We start from the raw sequence: 19770 nt of genomic DNA on the forward strand, positions 1-19770 counted from the left end.
ATGAAAGAAATTTGAATGAGAATAAAGACAATCTTTCAAAAAATTAATGAGGTTGGTTGCCAAGCCAGGAATCGAACCTGGATCTCCTAGGGATGGAAAGATAAAACAAAGAATCGATTCTCGAGTCCAATTATTTTTTTATAAATTTCGATTCTTAGAATCGATTTTTCAATCTTAAGAATCGATTCTTTTAAATTTAATCGATTCTGGGTAAAAAAAAATCACTAATAAAATCAAAATTTCAAAATTTTCTTATTTAAAATATAAAACTGATAGAATAAGTTAGAAGAAAATAATGAAAACAGATTTATGAATGTATTAAAATTTTTATATTTTATTCAAAAAATAACATTTTATAATATTAATAAAATTAGTAATTTTATGAAATAATTTGTTGAATTGAATTGAATTTGTTAAAATTATTATGAAAACCATAAATTTTGGGGAATAGATTTTAGAAACACGAGCATATTTAAATGGTTAGGTGATAACCGACTTCTGAGCTGATTTGCAATCAACCCTGAGTGGGAAAATAAGCGTTCACATGGTGTCGATGTTGCAACTATACTCAAGTATTTTTTAGCAATAGACGACAAATAGGGGTAATCGTTTTCGAGCGATTTCCAAGTAGCAGTCGGATTAGGGTTCGTTTTCCGGTCAACTGTAGATCGATTAATATATTGTCTAAGTTCAATTGGCAGACCACCTGCTTCATCGCGATCAGCGACTTGGATATTATGTTGCACAGCATCATCTAAAAAACCCCACAGACCATTATCACCTGAAGATGTTTGATGATCTGTAGAATTATTTTCGCAGGTAATCGCAAGAGTTTTCGATGATTTAATTTCTTTTTTTAAAATCTCACCTATACAAATAACAATCCAAAAACATATTAGAAAGAGATATCAATAAAAACACACATTTGTCTAAGTATTTGAATTGGACGGAAATGGATTGAAAAATTCTACAAAAAAAAATTATTTTTTCTTTTAGCGATTTTAAATATTCCTTGTGTTGAAAACATACTCACGGTAGTCACAGCACGTGCTGAATTAATAATATTTAAAAAAGCAAGTTTTTTATAACGTGGATCCAGAAGAGTAGCAATCGAATACAATTTTACACTCTGTATTCGAGAACTCTTGTTTAATTTCAGTCATTAAATTTTTCTTCATTTGCTGTCCAATTGCCGTTACAGGACAAAGTTTGTCAGCTCCCTGAAAAAAAAAAAAAAAAATATGGAATTCATTAATAGAGTATAATAATCATAGAACTTTGATATAATGACAGTCAAAAATTTTCAAATTTATTTGTAGAATAACGTAAGGATTTAAGTTGTAAGCATTATTAAAATAGATTTTAGGATTGAAAGCATTCCTGTAAAATTACTAGGTACTTATAGGTATAGAAAAATTTGCTTACTCGCTTTAATCCTGTTATTAATGGGATACATTTGCTCAATGTCACTTCCTTATCAGCGCTGACTTCGTGAGTTACATGCCATAAGGGTTTTAGGATATCTCGTATTTCGATTAGAATATCAAGCTTATCACCTGTTAAAATATCAGGAGGTTATGACCGCGAACTTTTGTCTCGATGAACTTAAAGAAGTGCACAATTGACATGTTCAGCCAAATTGATAAACCGATCTAGCATTTCGTAACATGAATTCCAGCGAGTCTTAACTTCTTGAATTAATTTTAACGCTGGCTTACGCCCAGACTGCTCTTGTAAAGTTTCCAGTTCACGAGACGCAATTTCGCTACAACGGAAAAATTTTACGATCTTCTTAACTTTCATTATAATATTTATAGCTGAAGAATTTGGGGAATCTTTATCATCAAAAAACTCTTTAGTATCACTGTCATCGACAAATAAATGATGAATTTCATTATCATTTGATTCAGATGTGGGCTTTGATGAATAAACTCCGATTAGATTTTGACCAATGTTATTTATAACATGACCTAAGCATGAAATATATTTAGACTCTCCGAATTCTTCTTTTATTGCACCTTTGATGTTCGCTCCGCCATCAGATACTATTGCACTTATTTTATCATCAATTATTCCCCACTCATTGCAAATTTCTCTAAGTTTTACTCGAAGAATAGCAATAGTTTTTCTATCTTTTAAATAATAGGCACCAAGCTCGTACGAATTCATTTCATATCCTTTATAACAAATAAATATTATTGTAATAGAAATAAATAAAATTACACTATAAGTAGTAATATAATATTATTTGAAAAACAATTTTCGATAAGTTAATATAATCATATTAATATTAGAAGTGAAATTGATATTATAATGTGATCATTATAGAATTATACTTATAATTTGTATAGGCAGCTACTATTATTTAAAAAATTAATATTGATCAATTAATACAATTGTTATAAAATTTTAGACATCACTTCTATTATAAAGATCAGTATAATGTTATTTAAATAAGTCAGTATTAATTAGAAAATTATCATCTAAACTCACCTTTTATGTAATGAACAGTTAATTCTAGATAACTGCGCATGGAATGTTGGTGTGTCCAAATATCAGTTGTTAAGCAAACTGAATCTGCTTCTTGTAGTTCAGCTTTGACTTTTATTTTGAGCTCTTCATACTTAGTGGTCATCCGTTTTGTTAATGTAGGCTCACAGGGCGGATTATAAAGTGGCTGTAATTTTTTAACGAACATCTTGAAGCCATTTTTTTCTGGAGTACACAAGGGTAGATTATCAACTGCAATCATGTTGAAACGGGGATCTACCGCTCGCTTGGTCGCCTCTTAATTTATTTAAGGCGCTACTGGATTTTTCCCACAGTATCCAGAAACTGGCCCAGAACATGGAGTGAACACTCAGGGTCGTAAGAGATTGTCGGGAAGGAAACAGAAATCATAACAAGAAATTCATTTTTACAATTCATTTTATTTATCCAACCCTTAATACAAAATCAAAACCCCTTACAAAATATCAAATTACTTACTTCTGACGATATCCTCTTAAGGAGCGTCCTATCGCGGTTCCTATCATAGTATCTATTCCCGAACAGTACCCTCATATGGAGCGTCTATACCGCGGTTTCTAGCTTACTACCGTTGTACCCCAAATCCGGCGTCTATACAACGGCTTCTAAGTGTGCCCAGGAAGCAGAGGAGGATACCATGAATCCCTAGGCTACACTGCAATATTATTTATCCACACACACCCACAATATTTATTTAAAATACTTATGCCTATTGCACCCCCGACCCGGGCGTCTATGCAAAGGACTCTAAGTGTGCCCAGGAAGCAGAGGAGGATACCATGAATCCCTAGGCAACACTACAATACTTAACACTAAAACCCACCCACATTATTATTTCCAAACTCACTAATTATTACTTCGGATTCTACAAATTTATTTTCCAAAATCAAACGAAATCCGACTCGATGCCTGGATCCATTTATCCCTTCAACAAAATACAAAACCCGAGTTCCTAATTTATTTCTACAATTCCTAATCTTAATTTCTAAATTAAAATCACTAACTAATTTAATGTCGTGTTCTTAATAATACAACAATTAAATATTTAATACCAATAGTCCGGTCATTTTAGACATAAAAATAGTGATCAAATAAAGAAAATTCCGACAGAGCCAAATCTTTGTAGAGACCTTAGGTTTACCACAAGGAATAAAGTGTCAAAAGTCCCTATCAGTCCCATGTGAGCTTAGGGACTTATTCGGGGCCCAAGGTAAAAATTTTAGGTTTTTTAGATTTTTCTCAAAAACGGTAAGTTTTATCGAAAAAGTACCTCAGAGCAAAGTTGTAGATCTTAAAATTCTCTATAAAAATGGTCCCTATAATTTTTTCTCTAAGACCCACTATTTCCCAGATATTACGCTTGTAAGAATCACGTTCTACATAATATGCACACATTTCCACACCACCTGTGAGGTAGTGTACTCGGCGCGTTTTTTTTAACGTGGTATCCCCGGTAGGCCTATTCCACGAACCTTTATGACGTTATTTTCAGGAACAATAATTATTTAATAGTATGAAGATTATTGATATGGGTTACTGAGTTTAACTGTCGTTCTAACTTTTTTTTATTACTTTAATCTGACTCATACTCTTCATATTCAACTTCAACAATCATGTTTTCTTCAATTTCTTCTTGTTCTTCTTCTTCTCCTTCCTGTTGATGAACGCTTAGAAATTGTTCAAATGAAGATGAATCAGTTGTCTCTTCATCAAAATCACATGAATTTTCCTCTTCCAATTTTCCACTTGAAGGATTTAGGCCGAACAGCAGTCATTATGCTATGACTAATATTTGTGCAAACTAACTTTAAATGATCCAAATTATGACGCTTATTTTTAAGAATGATTTGTCCCAAAAAAAAAGATAATGATTCGGGAATATCGTTATTTATATCTTTCAAACATTCTACCCGGTGGCGGGTACATAGTATTATCAAACACACAAGATTGAATATCTTCTCGAATAATTTCTGCCGCAGCTTTTAAAGTTTTCCACCGTTTTTCCTTTTCATTTTTGTTATCAGACCAGTCTTGACTTAAAATGTCTTGGTAATTGTCTACAAAACAAATAAATGTTAATTTTCCAGGCTTCTCTGTAATAATAATTCTACTACCATACTTTAATTTCAATCGTATTTTTTATAATCCCTGTTTTCTAAAGCTACATTTTTGGCAAACATTCCTCAGTTCATCTAACGAAAACTGGCAGTCATCGCTACTTTCAATGAAATTGAAAATTTCCTCCATTGCAGAGTTTATAGCCTCACTTTGAGGACGGCCAATTTTACCGCCAGTATTAGGTCTCAGGAAGGATTTGTACCAACTGTCATGGTATTTAGCGTCAGCAGCAACTAAATCATACTGAAAATTAATATGCGCAAAGTCAGCTTTTGACACATCATCAGAACGATCTTTAGCTAATTTTAAAATGGAATCTTTGAATGTAAGTGTAGAAACTTTATGAATTTTTCGGCGATAAATCTTCACTTTCTTCTTTTCTGCTTCTTCATCCGCTTCATCGCCACAAAATAAACAGTGGTTTTTAAAACAAAAGCTGGATTCACTTATTCGCGCTCTAGTATGAGGTGGACTTACTTTTGAAGTACTGGCCTGTTCTTCCTCACGTTGTCTTTTTGATGCAGAGATTGAAGTTTTCCGGGTGTATGATTTTCTGCAATCCACGTGAAATGTAACGGACTTTTGGCTTCTTAAATAATCAGCAAACTCATCACTTCTCGCGACACTTGCATCGATTAAAGTTGGCATTCCACGACTGACCACAACAGTTTCATCTTCAGTCAAAAGTTTATTACAAATAAAGCAAAATTGTGACATTTTTTTTTAAATATTAATCAGCACTAACTTCAATAGTAGACGCTTGTAATAAATACGTATAGTCACTCGAACTGCTCGTTCAACACTAAAAGAAGCAGGTATACGTGAACGACACCACATGGACAAAAGAATAGGCAGATGTTTTTCAAGGCCAGATGTTATTCAAGTAGAGGGGATTCGGTAAGGGACCGGCGGTGATTTTAGAGTAAATTTTCTTCGAATAGTATAATGTATACATAAAAGAGACACGAGTAGGCATTTTTGCTTGCTTGAGTACCTAAATATGTATATACGTGGCATATGTGTGCATACTATGTAGAACGTGATTCTTACAAGCGTAATATCTGGGAAATGGTGGGTCTTAGAGAAAAAATCATTTTTATAGAGAATTTTAAGATCTACAACTTTGCTCTGAGGTACTTTTTCGATAAAACTTACCGTTTTCGTGAAAAATCCAAGAAACCTAAAATTTTTACCTTGGGCCCCGAATAAGTCCCTAAGCTCACATGGGACTGATGGGGACTTTTGACACTTTATTCCTTGTGGTAAACCTAAGGTCTCTACGAAGATTTGGCTCTGTCGGAATTTTCTTTATTTCAATTGTCTAAAATGACCGGACTACAAGAGGTCTTCGTATCTTGTATTAATAGATTAAAATCTAATGACAGAGGTCTTAATAATCTGCCAACAATGTTGGTTAAATCCGAGATTTACGAAATTTTATTCTTATTGAACTTGCTTAATTTATTTTATAAGTTGTTGTGTTAAATTATTTTACTTTGGATAATTTATTTTACCAGAATTTATCAATCATTTATTTAGTTGTTCACCGAATATTTCTAAGTTGTGTCCAGATTATTTTATTTAATTAAGAACTTAATTTGTTATCATCTAAAATTCATCAATTGATTTTATGTTATTAATTTTTACTAAACTGTTTTACTTGTCATTTAATAATCGAGTTTTATTTTCTCTACATTATTTTATTTTACGTTCTATTGTGTTGCACGAAAAACTTAGCATTTATTTTATTTTATTTTCTTCGAGGATTATTTTCTGCCTAGCAACACAGTACGATTTTAGTCTCGACCTTGAGTGTCCTCTACCCAGCGCTTCACGCGGGACAAGATGGCTGACACTCTCGCTCGGTCTTGCGTCTCTGTCGCAAGTTTTTGGTGTAATTTTTTTTCTCTGACGAATTTTTACAAGTTTTATTTTCTACTTTTAATTAACAAATTTACACGAACAATTTTCTAGCAATTTTGACTGATTCTAAATTTATTGCAAATGATTTTATTTTAAACAATTAAATTTTATTATAAATTACTTTCCCGAATTTAATAAATTTTACTTCAAATGATTTTTACTAAAGTTCCTCTAAAACATTTTACTGATTTTATTTTAAGCAATTAATTAAATAAATCCGACCAACTCGATTATCAACGACATTTTGTTCTACATGGCACCGAAGTCATAAATTGACCAACCGAAATTATTCCTGGTAAAACCAATTCAAGCTCTGCCTACGTAGTTAACTAACAAATCCGAAATAATTCCTGGTTTTGTTAATTAATTATTTAGTAATTATTTTTGACTTGCTTTTAACTTTAGTCTAATTTTTATTCTGGACTTTCCTCTTAAATAAATTCCCAAATAAACTCTGCCTCTTATTTCCAGTAAATTCTCAAACATTTTCTAAATAATATTTTAAATAATATCCCAAATAATATCCCGAGTAAATTCTAATAAATAAATTTCCATATAATAATTAAGTAAATTCTACGACGCAATACTTAAACTAATGATTGTGACCTAATGCGAAATGGCGGTGACCTTCAGCCGACTTCAATGCCTGGCTGATGCCGCACCACCGAGAGATTATTGGGACATTTTATTTGTACCTGGAGTTTTTCTTTTACGACGTTGATGAACTCCCTCGAAGAGCTACAACTCCTTGTCGTCGTCACTAGTACAAATCCCTCCTTGGTGGAAAATTCTGCTTGGCAGCGAGACCTCGGTCACCGTCACTTGTTACTCCGAATATTTTATGAATCTGAAACCGCAATCAAGCATTAGAAATTGTTAAAATTTAAGATCAATTTACGCAAGCCGACTGAAGGCCTGGCAAGCAATAAATTAATAGATTTGATCGCTTCGTTCCACTTGTACGAAAGGCGACAAATAAATAATTACCTGCTCGATGATGTTTTTACTAAATATGCGTGTCCGTACGGTTTGGCGACTCGGTCACAATGACTCTTCTCAGCTTTGTCGGTGCTTTTCTTTCTTCGCTCCGTCTTCCCCACTCACTCTCCGCGCCGGCGCTTCCCTCTTGGGGACTTACTCACTAACTTACAGCTAGAGGCGCGAGTACTTCGGAGCACAGCGCTCTGGGGAATCAGTCGATAATTAACTCACGCGGATCGGAAACCTTCTCTGGGTAAAGAAGGCCCCGTGTACTCCGTTACAATGTACATCAATGCATTTGTGACGTCATTATTTCTGTATCCACCTTCTGTGAATTCATATACAAAGATACATATGCATGGTTATATTTATGAATTTAAAATAAACATTGTCAAAACTCAGTTGTTTACAAGAATAGTTAACGTATAAAAAAATTAATTACCTGAAAATGAAGTTGCTTTGTTCAAGCATCGATTAAGAGCGTATATAGTGTTCTTCATTTATCAACTTTGAGGGTATTTTTCAAAGTCGTTGATTGAGGCTTCACGTGAATAAAAAGCTACGAAACTTGGCAAAAATAATCAGAATATTATTACGAAGAATATGAAACTTCCTATTTTTACTAAAAAAAATATTAAAAATACTATTAATTATTTTAAAATTCGGCGGTTTATAGGAGGTTATGGTTGAATATTAAAAAAAATTAAAATTAAATTTTTTGCAGCACTTTTCAGAAAAATTATTACCGTTATGTTCTAGAAAAACATCTAATGAATTTATTTTTATATGCCATTTAGTAATTTCTAATCACATAAACTCAATCAATTCATTTGAAAAAAAAAAATTCAATAATTATTAAAATTATTTGAAATGTCCACAAAAACATCTGTCATGCTATTTTTAATCATGCCACTAGATGGTGGTAAATGTAAATGGAAAACTGAAATTGATTGATTTCTATACTGTAAGATGGCACTTATACTGTGAATTTAGGTTTTGTCTTCTAAGTACGGTTTTGTACTGGAAAAAGTGAAGACAAAGCGAGCAAGACTTGTTCGCTTTGAATTTAGTTTGTGTGGTAGCTCAATACGTCTATTTGATTATGAACTAAACCATACAACTGGGGTTATTAATACATAATAATTATTATTATTTTTAATAATAATAATTTAATTTTTAATTTAACAATATATAATAATAATAATTTCTTGATGATTAAAAATTTTTTAGAGTTTTAGATTATTTTGAAAAATGTGATTTTTTTAAATTTAAAATTTTTTTTTTTATCAAATTTTTGGAAAATTTTAATTTTTTTGGAAATTTTAACGGTCGTTAAAATTTTAATTTCTTTTACATCAACAAGAAAAATTTGGCGTTGAAACTTATTTTGGTTATAGTACATTAGAAAATCGCGATAAAATTTTAATGAAAATTGTTATTTAACTAAAACAAATTTCAACGCAAAATTTTTTTAGTTGATATAAAAATATTCAAATTTTCGAACAAATTCAAAATTTCAAAAAAATTCAAATTAAAAAAAAATCGAACTGTTAAAAAAATTAAAATTTCAAAAAAATTATATTTTTAAAAACCTAAAACTTCGAAAAATTTTAATTTTCGAAAAAAAAATAGGAAAACGTCTGACCCTAGAGACCATACCTGCAATTACTCGCTAACTCTATACCTAAGCGCTCAAAAATATGATTTTTGTGTTTTTTCTGAGCTCTTCAAGCTCAAAGAGATGACCGTTTAAAAGTTATTTGTAAAAAACTACGTTCAAAGATATTTTTTTTTCTATAATTTTTAAAATTCTCCAAGTTAGAATTACATAAAAAATTAGAAGTTCGAATCTTTAAGAATATTTTCTGTATTATAATTACTTTTTTTAGATAATATAAACAATTAACAGTTATTAGCAGATTCAAATTTCCCGCGTGACCCACCATTTGCGACGCTGCCGTCACATAACCCACATTTGCTATGGCTGACTATTTTTTTTAAATTTAGATTTTTTAAACTCAATTATTTTTATAACTAAGTACCCTTAACTTAATTTTATTTTTTCAATAATTTTCGTAATTTTTTTTTTTTTTACAATGAGTTTTTTAAAGCTTTCTCATTATTTTTTCATTATGAAATTTATTAAAACAAGAGTAGGTTTGAGATCTGGTATGCCATTACAATGTTAAATGACCTATTTTTATTCTTTCTTTATAAATAAACTATGAACCCTAGGTCTCTGAAATTTTAACACAACACGTAATAAATACATTTCTTTCAATCCTAAAAATTTTAAATTGATCTCATTACTTCGACTTAATTCCTATACCTCCTTAAGCGACTTATTGAACTAAACAAAAAATAACAAATCTGTAAATGTTTTTTGTTTTTTTTTTCTGAATGAAATATTTCAAAGTTTTAATATAAAATGAATTTTGTCCTTTAACTCTAGAGTGAAAGTTTATTAAAGCTCGTTTTTCTTGTGTAGAAACAAAAAAAAATTTTGCTTTCGATTTATTATTTTTTTTTTTTTTAATAAGCTTTATTAACTGGTAACATATAATTTTTTAACATCATAGGATTTAATAAATATTTATTAACAGTTAATAAATATTTTTTTATTAATGGTTGATAAATATTCGTTAACTATTAACAAATATTTATTTATAATAAAAAGCAAAAATAGCAATTTTCTTTCGACACTTGTTATAGCCCTATAGCTGGAATACATGATAATAATTCAATTCACTAAATAAATAAACGTTTTTAATATTTAACAATATAAAAGATAATTATGAGCTGTGATAAAATTTGGTATTTTACGATAAACATTGTTATAATGTGATATAATTAATGCAAATAATTTAAAATGCAATTTTTTAAAAATTATTTTTCGGAAAAAATTGGTTTGTTAAAAAAAATTAAAAAATTATTAAAAGACTGCTAACTTTAACGTCATAAAAATAGAGAGCGATATCCAAACGTTACATACGATAAAAGAAAATTAAAAAATGCAGATAATTGATGACATTAAAGTTAGCAGTCACTTAACAACTTTTTAATTTTATTTAATAAAAAAAATTTGTTCCAAAAAAATTTTTTTTTAAAATTGCATCTTTCATTTTTTTAAATTTCTATATGTACATTCTTTTCCTATAATTTATCTGTTATTAAATATATTCTAAATTAATTTTTATAGATAATTGAGAATCAAAATTCAATTTTTTATTTACGCATAATTAATTCATTAATAAAAATTTCAGCAGAGCAATTGCATTTTCTGAAGGAGCATTTAATTGTTATTACTGCCACTTGGTGGCAGGTCGATAGCCAGTTACTGGATGTGACGCATGCGTCACAATTTAAATTTGCATTGCTTTTTTATGGATTTTACTCTACGTAAATCTTCATATTAATTCCTAAATTTCTATCTACTTCAATATAATATAATTATATTTCAATATTTAGAAAAATTATAAAATAAAAAAAAATTTACGAGTCATTTAGGCAAAATGAATCTTACTGTATATTTTTTGGTTGGATTTATAACAATAATTCGCCAATAAACAAAATGACAATCGATGCGTTTTTTTTTTTTTTAATATAAGTATCTGCTTTCGCAGCGTTTCTTAGTTAACTATTGACTTTTTTCATAACCATAAATTATTTGGTAGTTAATTAAATAGATTCATAAATTAAATTAATAAATAGAGAAAATATAAAAATATAAAAAAAAAAAACAATTAAATAATAGTTAATAATATCAATTAATTATTTGTTGATAAAATAATATTAGCACCAATAATTAAAACTGTAATTAAAGTGTCCTGTAACAATAAAAAAGTTTTGTGCATTCAATACGTTTTACGAGTGTTGATATTTTTTTTTATTGTGAGCTATTTTAAGCAATAAAAATGGGACGGAAGGTGAACAAAATATCAAAGCATTCAAGAAATCATAAACGAATGCAAGCGTAAGTATATGACTCATGTTATTTTTTTAGAGAATATCTTTGATAATGTTTAAAAAAATTTTTTAAATGTCAGTCACAGCTGGCTTTTCTTAGATAGCTTTCTTTATAAATCTATCTATTGTAGCCGGTCTCATGTCGTAATTTTAAGAAAATTTTTTCATGCATAATGTTTCATTTCATCGAGTAATATCAAAAAATGGCATTGGCTGAAAATTTTATGTGTGCTTGCGGTGTGCGTCATTGTGTATTTCAATTTTTTTGAAAGTCCTAGTAAATAAATTTTATAAATTTCATTACAAGTAAAATATTTTGCAACCACGCACACCAAGTACGTTCAAAAATTTTTTTTTTTAATTTTCAAATTTACAACAAAATTTTTTTTAATTTCCGAAAATCATATACAATCATATCGGTTACTTGGATTTTTTTATTTTTTTATTTTATATCTTTTTGTGAAGAAATTAAAAATTTTTTTTTTATTAGTCTTATGAACGTGGACTTGTCGCGATTTTTTTTACAGTGAAACTGTTTTTGTTCGGATTTTAGTATTTTTTGTAATTATAATAAAAATTTACAATTGGTACCAACTTAAATCTCGCGTCGGCTGCATTTTTTACCGCAAACTATCCCCTTGAAGCTACAGCTTATGTAGATATAATTCCAGTGCACCCTGGCGGCCATAGATGCAAGCTATGAATTACTTTTTTTTATTGTAGTTGCGTGTCTATAGGAAGGATTACTACACATTTTTATTTTATCTAGTCTGTGGCACTGATATTCCCCATCGAAAAAAAGTCAGGATCTGAATTCGTGAGCGAGTTATAGTATGTGCTAATAAAATTTAATAATTTCAAGTGAATAAATTGTTATAAGTGAGTATAATTAATTAATACGGTAAATTAAATTATTACTTACTCTTATAATTAACAAATTAGGTCACAAAAGTACCGCAGAATTAAATAAAATTTCGTGACTCCAAAAAAACCGTTCTGCTTACAGTAAACACAGTCGGCAGTCTGGCGCTCCGTTTTTAACGGGATTTTTGAACGGAACTTGGCGCCAGATTCTACCGAATCTGTAGAACAGTCTGGCGCTCCGTTTTTAACGGGATTTTTGAACGGAACTTGGCGCCAGATTCTACCGAATCTGTAGATTAGTTATAAAAAAATTAATTAATAATAATTACTAGCCGTTACCCGCCCGCTCCGCTGGGCGTATTATCAAGGTGTTTTCATGTTCAATAGATTTATTTTCCTTTCTCGAAAAAAGTTCAATTATTGGTTCTTATTGAATTTTTATTTTTTTTATCTTAGAAAAAGCTTAAAATAATCTTTCATCATTTCCTAATATATTTTTCAAATACATATGCTATATTGATTCTTAACGGATGTATTGATTTGGTTATTTAATCTGGTATTTAAATTCATTTTCAAATGAAAGATTTAAACTTTACTGTTACGTTGATGACAGATAAATATACACAATAGACGTTTATTTGTTTATTCATTAACTTCACACGTATCTCCACAATAAAAACTTTTAACGCAACTTAGTATTAGTAATTACTATTTATAAAAGTTTGAATAAATTTATTTTGTTATTAATACACTGACAAAATTTAAAATTTTTATTATTAACACCCACCCCCGCAACCCCCTGTAGGGGTGAGATATCGTAAAATTCGTTCATAAATTATTTTTACATCATTTACAGAAGATTCCTACCAAATTTGGAGTCGATAGGACCTATAACTTGAAAATTAAAAATTTTCATTTTTAAAAAGCCACCCCCGCAACCCCCTGGGGGGGGGGTTAAATATCGTAAAATTTATTCATAGATTATTTCTACATCTCTTACAGAAGATTCCTACCAAATTTGGAGTCGATAGGAGCTATAGTTTAAGAACGGGAATTTTTCATTGTTAACGCCCCCGCATCCCCCCTTGTGAGGGGAATTCCGTAAAATCCGTTCTTAGCTGACCTCTACTCAGCGAAAGGAATATTCCTACCAAATTTCAAGTTTTTAGGTCTGACGGTTCCCGAGATATCGTGATGAGTGAGAATTAATTTATTTTGTTATTAATACACTAACAAAAATGTGAGCTAGAATTTAGTGAAAAGATTTTTAACCGAGAACACCATTTTGAAAAAATAGATTTTCTTGAGTTAAAAGAAAAAATTATTGGCTCAAGAATAATTTCTGGGCAACAATTGATATCGCGACATGTTAAATGCATAGGAATTATGAGGCAGATGTGTGGGAGGAGGTGGGTGGATGAAAATTGTTTTCAAACTTAAGGTCTGTAGGAGCTATAGCTTGAAAATTAAAAATTTTCATTGTTAATAGCCACCCCCGCAACCCCTGATGGGGGTGAGATATCGTAAAATTCATCCATATACTACTTCTACATCTCTTACAAAAGATTTCTACCAAATTTGGAGTCGATAGGAGCAATAGTTTAAAAACGGGAATTTTTCATTGTTAACGTCCCCGCAAACCCCTTTGGGGGAGGAATTTCTTAAAATCCGTTCTTAGCTGACCTCTCCATGGTAAAAGTAATATACCTACCAAATTTCAAGTCTCTAGGTCTTATAGCTCTAGAGATATCGTGATGAGTCAATCTACCTATGGAACAGCTCCTATATTCTTCATCATTGTTAACACACCCGCAAAATCCTTTGGGGGAGGAATTTCTGAAAATCCGTTCTTAGCTGACCACTACATGGTAAAAGTAATGTCCCCACCAAATTTAAGGTCTGTAGGAGCTATAGCTTGAAAATTAAAAATTTTCATTGTTAATAGCCACCCCCGCAACCCCTTATGGGGGTTAAATATCGTAAAATTCGTTCATAGATTATTTCTACATCTCGTACAAAAGATCTCGTCAAACAATGTATCACGCACCGGCGCCATCTACTTAAAATATTGGTTTGTAGTACATGATATGTATCAGAGATGGCGCTGTATGTGAAAAAAGATTTTCCCGCTTTTCTGTTGAAATTTTTCCTGAATTTTCTTTGCTATAAACCTCACGGAGCCCGAGACCTTTCCAACGAATGCAAAACCGTGGAAATCGGTTCGTGCGTTCTGGAGTTATAGCGTCAGGAAGGAAAACCCGACTTATTTTTATATTTTCTTTACTATAAACCTCACGGAGCCCGAGACCTTTCCAACGAATGCAAAACCGTGGAAATCGGTTCGTGCGTTCTGGAGTTATAGCGTCAGGAAGGAAAACCCGACTTATTTTTATATAGTAGATTAACGATATTAATTAATAAAATAATTAATATTAATTATAAATAAAGATAATTACATCAATTATCAAATTATTATATCAATTTTTGATTAACAATGTACCAATAAGTCTTTTCTTTTTGTTAAAATAATTTTTAAATATTTAAAATTTTTTAGTTTTTAAATACAAAATAATGATAATTCAGTGATAATAATTCAATTCAATTCATAAAATTATGGAATTTTTGATCAATTTTTCTTTGTGACGTTATCACGTAAAACTATCGTTTATCACGTAAACCAACTTTACAGACAACAAACTTTTTTTTTTTAATGTGAAAATGCAATTTTTTTGCTGTAATCGATGATTACTCCGGGGTAAATCATCGCACATACATTTTGGACGTATCCAATTAAAGAAAATTAGGAAAACGGTTGACCCTGAAGGCCATCCCTGTTACTTCCCGCTAATTCCATACCTGCGCTTAAAATTATACTTATGACGTTTTTGAGCTCTTCGAGCTCAAAGAGTTAGCAGTTACTTCATATATATACATAAATACATATATAAACTTTTAAGCCAATGCTATTTTTCGACATTACTCGATGAAATGAAACATATTATGATAAAATTTTCTTAAAATTATGACGTGAAACCGACTACAATAGATAGATTTCTAAAGAAATCTGCCTAAAATATTAAATTTTATAAAATAACATTTTGCTAAATTTTCAAACAAAACAAATTGATTGAAATCAATGTAAAATTTTGAATTTTTCAAATATCTTTTAATTTTTTTGATTATTCCATTATCTATTTTTGTGACTAATGTATAAGCCTTTTTAACCACGTCTTAATTGACGTAATTGAAATTTTATTTCTATCTCAGAAAAGTTTTTTTATATTGTTTCTTCCAATTATAAAAAACAAAATTTGTAAAAGAGTTGATTTCGCAAGCTATCTATTCCACTTTTCACTAAATTTGTACTTAAAATCTTCGAAAACATAAAATAACTTTCATATCTTTCGAGCTGTTTAACTTACAATTTTTTGATTTTTCGTTAAGGGTTTTAATTTATTTTATTACTTCACAGACGGAAACTAAAACGTGAGGCACAGCTATGGGAAGAAGCTCGGATGAAGCTCGTTGAAGCTGGGGTAGCTGATGACATTGAAGATGATGTGGTGATCGACATCACTGAGTTTAATGTCATGGAAGTTGACTCCAACGGAGATTCAGTATACGGTACAGTGGAGAACAACGATGGAATTTCCGAAGTTAGTGATGCAAGTAAAGTTACCAATAATATTATAATAAGTAGTAGCTTATCGTGTGATCTCGAAAGATTTCCTCAGGATAATTATCAAGATAACTCAAATACGTTTGATAATCGGAGTTTTCGACAGTCTAATGACGTCGATATATCCGGTCTTGATAAATTAAATTCTAGTAGAGATAAACATGCTTGTATCGCTTCTGTAGAAAATGCTAGAGATATCATTCGCGCTAACAGCCAGGAATTAGATTTTCAGGCAGTTGAACTGGATGATATCGAGTATTCTAAAAGTCAAGTTGCCTCTGTATCATTAGAGATTTCGAAAAAACGAAAACCTAGTGAATTAGAAACACTTAGACTTGGTAGTTTGAATTTAAACTCATTTCGTAAACCATCTATTGTAGAAAAAGATACGCTGCCACATGAGATTTCGCAGATATCTTGTGATACTGAAATCAGTAATAGCGAAATTTCTTTTACTACAATAGATGATAATGCTTCGCAAGAAACTCATGATACAGATTATTTATCATGCGATGAGCTTAAGGATGATGGAGTACCAATTGTATTAAACAATAGTCATAAAAATAATCAGAATAACAATGCGTTTGTTAATGCTGATGGTAATCCGATTCATTCTGATCCTAAAAATGTTTCACAAGAAACAAATTCTCAGCAAACTGATGATAACTCAGATGATAATGTTGATAATTCAGATACGAATGTTGATAATTTAGATAAAACTGTTGATAATTCGAGCCAGTCACTTCCGGCATTCGGTAATACGAGTGCTTCTGTTATTTCTGGTCGTCGTATTTTTGAACCTATTTTCTATCACGAACAACTGAAAAATTTCGGTAATGCTGAGAACCATACTCCTAATTGTTCTAGACTTCTAGAGAACATTACCATAACTGAATCTTATGATATCGGCTTAAATACTTTGATATATTTCAAGTGCCTTCAATGTCAGATGATTAAAAAAGTTTATACCAATCCACCTAAGCCTACTAATGCTTTTACTATTAATGAAACTTCTGTATTAGCAGTTTTAGGAACAGGTAGTACTTTTACAGCTTTTCAAAGTATATTAGCTGTATTTGATATACCGTACATATCACATAATACTTTCAGTAAATATCGGGAAAAATTTAACAATTTAATTGATGATGCTCTTGCCGATGAAATGATACAAAATGCATTGGAAGAAGCAAGAATTGCTATCAGTAAGGGTGATGTTACCTCTGATGGTATTCCTATTATTAGAGTAATTATGGATGGTAGTTTTGGTAAGCGGAGTTATGTAGGCGGAAAATATGATTCCCTTGGTGCTGCTGTAGGTGTAATCGGTCAAGCTACTCAGAAGCTGATAGATATTGAAATTCTCAATAAATATTGTCAAATATGTAAAATTGCTGAAAACCATGGCATAAAACCGCCAAAGCATACGTGTTTTCAGAATTATGATAGGAATCTTAGTTCTGGAAGTATAGAATCTGCTGGTGCTGTCAAAATATTTGAAAGAAGTATTGAGAAAAATGGCTTGATTTACATAGCCGTGATTAGTGATAATGATAGTAGTTCTTATAAAGCTATCCGCGTTGCTGATCCATATCGTAAATATGGCATTACAGTAGAAAAAATAAAGTGTACCAACCACATGTGGCGTAGATTCGGTACACATATTAATGAAGCTTCTAACGCAAAAGCGATAAAATCGCACGGCGTCGGTGTTTTACGAGACAAAATTAAAACTAGTGCGATCAAAATGCGCAAAGTTGTTACGTATGAAATCGATTTATTAACAAAAGATTTGGATTTAGATAAATTACTCAAAAATGAAGATGAAATTAAACAATTTCAAGAAAAAGCTGAAGAACTACAGAAAAGCATAAGACTTGTTCATCATCACGTTTTTGGTAATCATGAAAAATGCCCTCTACATTGGGCTGATCGTTGTGATTGTTCAAAACCAAATTTTGTCACAAAATTAATTGAGTATGGTTTATTAGCAGGAGTAGAAAAAGTTTTAGAAAAATTTAGCTTAAATGCTACCCATTTACTCCATAAACTTACTACTAATGCCATTGAACAATGCTTTTCTATTGTTTCCAAATATATTACTGGCAAGCGATGCAATTATTACAGTAGAAGTGGTTACCAAGATCGAGTAAGTGTAGCTGCTATCGATCAGATTACAGGTACTCCTTTGAGCAAAATTTTTAGCCACAGCAAAGTTGATGTTCCTCAAAAAGTTAGCAAAATTGAAAAAGAACACGTTTTGCAAAGACTTCGCAATAAAAAATACCGTGAAACTAACAAAAATAATAAACATAAAAACCGATGCCAAGGTACTGATAAAGATTACGGTCCTAACGCCGCTCAGCCAGATTTAGCTGAAACAGACCCACAACTTTATCAGCAGCAAAAAGAAGCTCATAATGACAAGCTTCGTGAACGGCAAAAATATCGTGTTGTTCTTGAAAAAAAAACAAAAGATGAAATAAAGTATGGTGAACCTCATACTTTTGAAACAGATATGATTCCTTCTAATTTTTTTGGAAAAATTTGTAAAATGGCAAAAACATCGTCTTGTATACCTGTTGTTAACAATATATGTAATCCAGTTGTGTATGATGATGATCAGCTCGAACTCATGGAAAATCAGAGGGCTAAAGCTCTTCAAGATTTGGAATCTAAAATTGGAAGTGTAATTTCACGTTGCGGTTTATTCATTTCTACAGATGAAGAATCCTTTTATTTATGTGCTCGGCCTGATGGTACAGTTGAAGATGACTCTATTGTAATAGTTTGGAATATCTCTGAAGATGAGCAAACGAGTGCTGATGAAGCATTAAAAAGCAATAGAAATCTTGCTAATTTATTTTCCTCAGATTTCCCTGAACAAATTAATACAACTCACCCAATGTATTATAATATTCAGGGACAGCTTCATGTCTGCGGCAAACAATATTGTCATTTTGCTGTTTATACATCATTAAATTTGAAAGTAGCTGAATTAATTGTAAAAGATGATGTTTTTTGGGATACTCAAATGAAACAAAAACTAAGTAGTTTTTACTATCAAGTTTTAATCGATGAAATTATAGATAGTAGATTGGATCGAAATATGCCAATTCGCGAAGCTCCATCTACTATCGAAGCTAGACGTGAAAAAGCTAAAAGAGAATCTGAAAAATCAGCTGATCAAGCTAAAAAATCAACTGATAAAGCTGAAAAATCAGCTGATCAAGCTAAAAAATCAACTGATAAAGCTGAAAAATCAGCTGATCAAGCTAAAAAATCAACTGATGAAGTTGAAAAGTCATCCCAAAAACGAAAACAATCTAAGCAAACAGAGAAAAAACAATCATTACCGAAACAACCACTGCAAAAACAGCTGAGGCTATCGAAAACTTTTCGAAATTCTGAAATGGATGGGTATGACAAACGAATTATCGATAGTTATCGTCAACAAATTTTTCAAAGAAGTAACTATGATTATAGGATTAATATTTTAACTGACGACAGTTTCTTGGATGATTTATCTATATCTTCTTTCCTGTTATTACTTGAAGACAAGGGTTTTACTTTTCAATTTCCAATGACGATTTTCAATCCTCTAAAGCCTTCAACTTCAAATAATGACTTACAAATCTTTGGTGGTCATCCTAGCAATCCACATTGGTATTGCTTACATTTCAATGGTCACAATGTTTTCATTTATGACAGTT

The 19770-nt window shown here is 30.8% G+C and overlaps 1 pseudogene; it reads right to left on the minus strand.

The window, feature by feature from the left end:
* Nucleotides 1–422: 422 nt before the first annotated feature.
* Nucleotides 423–2752, minus strand: LOC123266927 (annotated as a pseudogene).
* Nucleotides 2753–19770: the final 17018 nt, after the last annotated feature.

The sequence above is a fragment of the Cotesia glomerata genome, linkage group LG1 (genome assembly GCF_020080835.1).
Source record: "Cotesia glomerata isolate CgM1 linkage group LG1, MPM_Cglom_v2.3, whole genome shotgun sequence".
Taxonomy (NCBI): Eukaryota; Metazoa; Arthropoda; class Insecta; order Hymenoptera; family Braconidae; genus Cotesia; species Cotesia glomerata.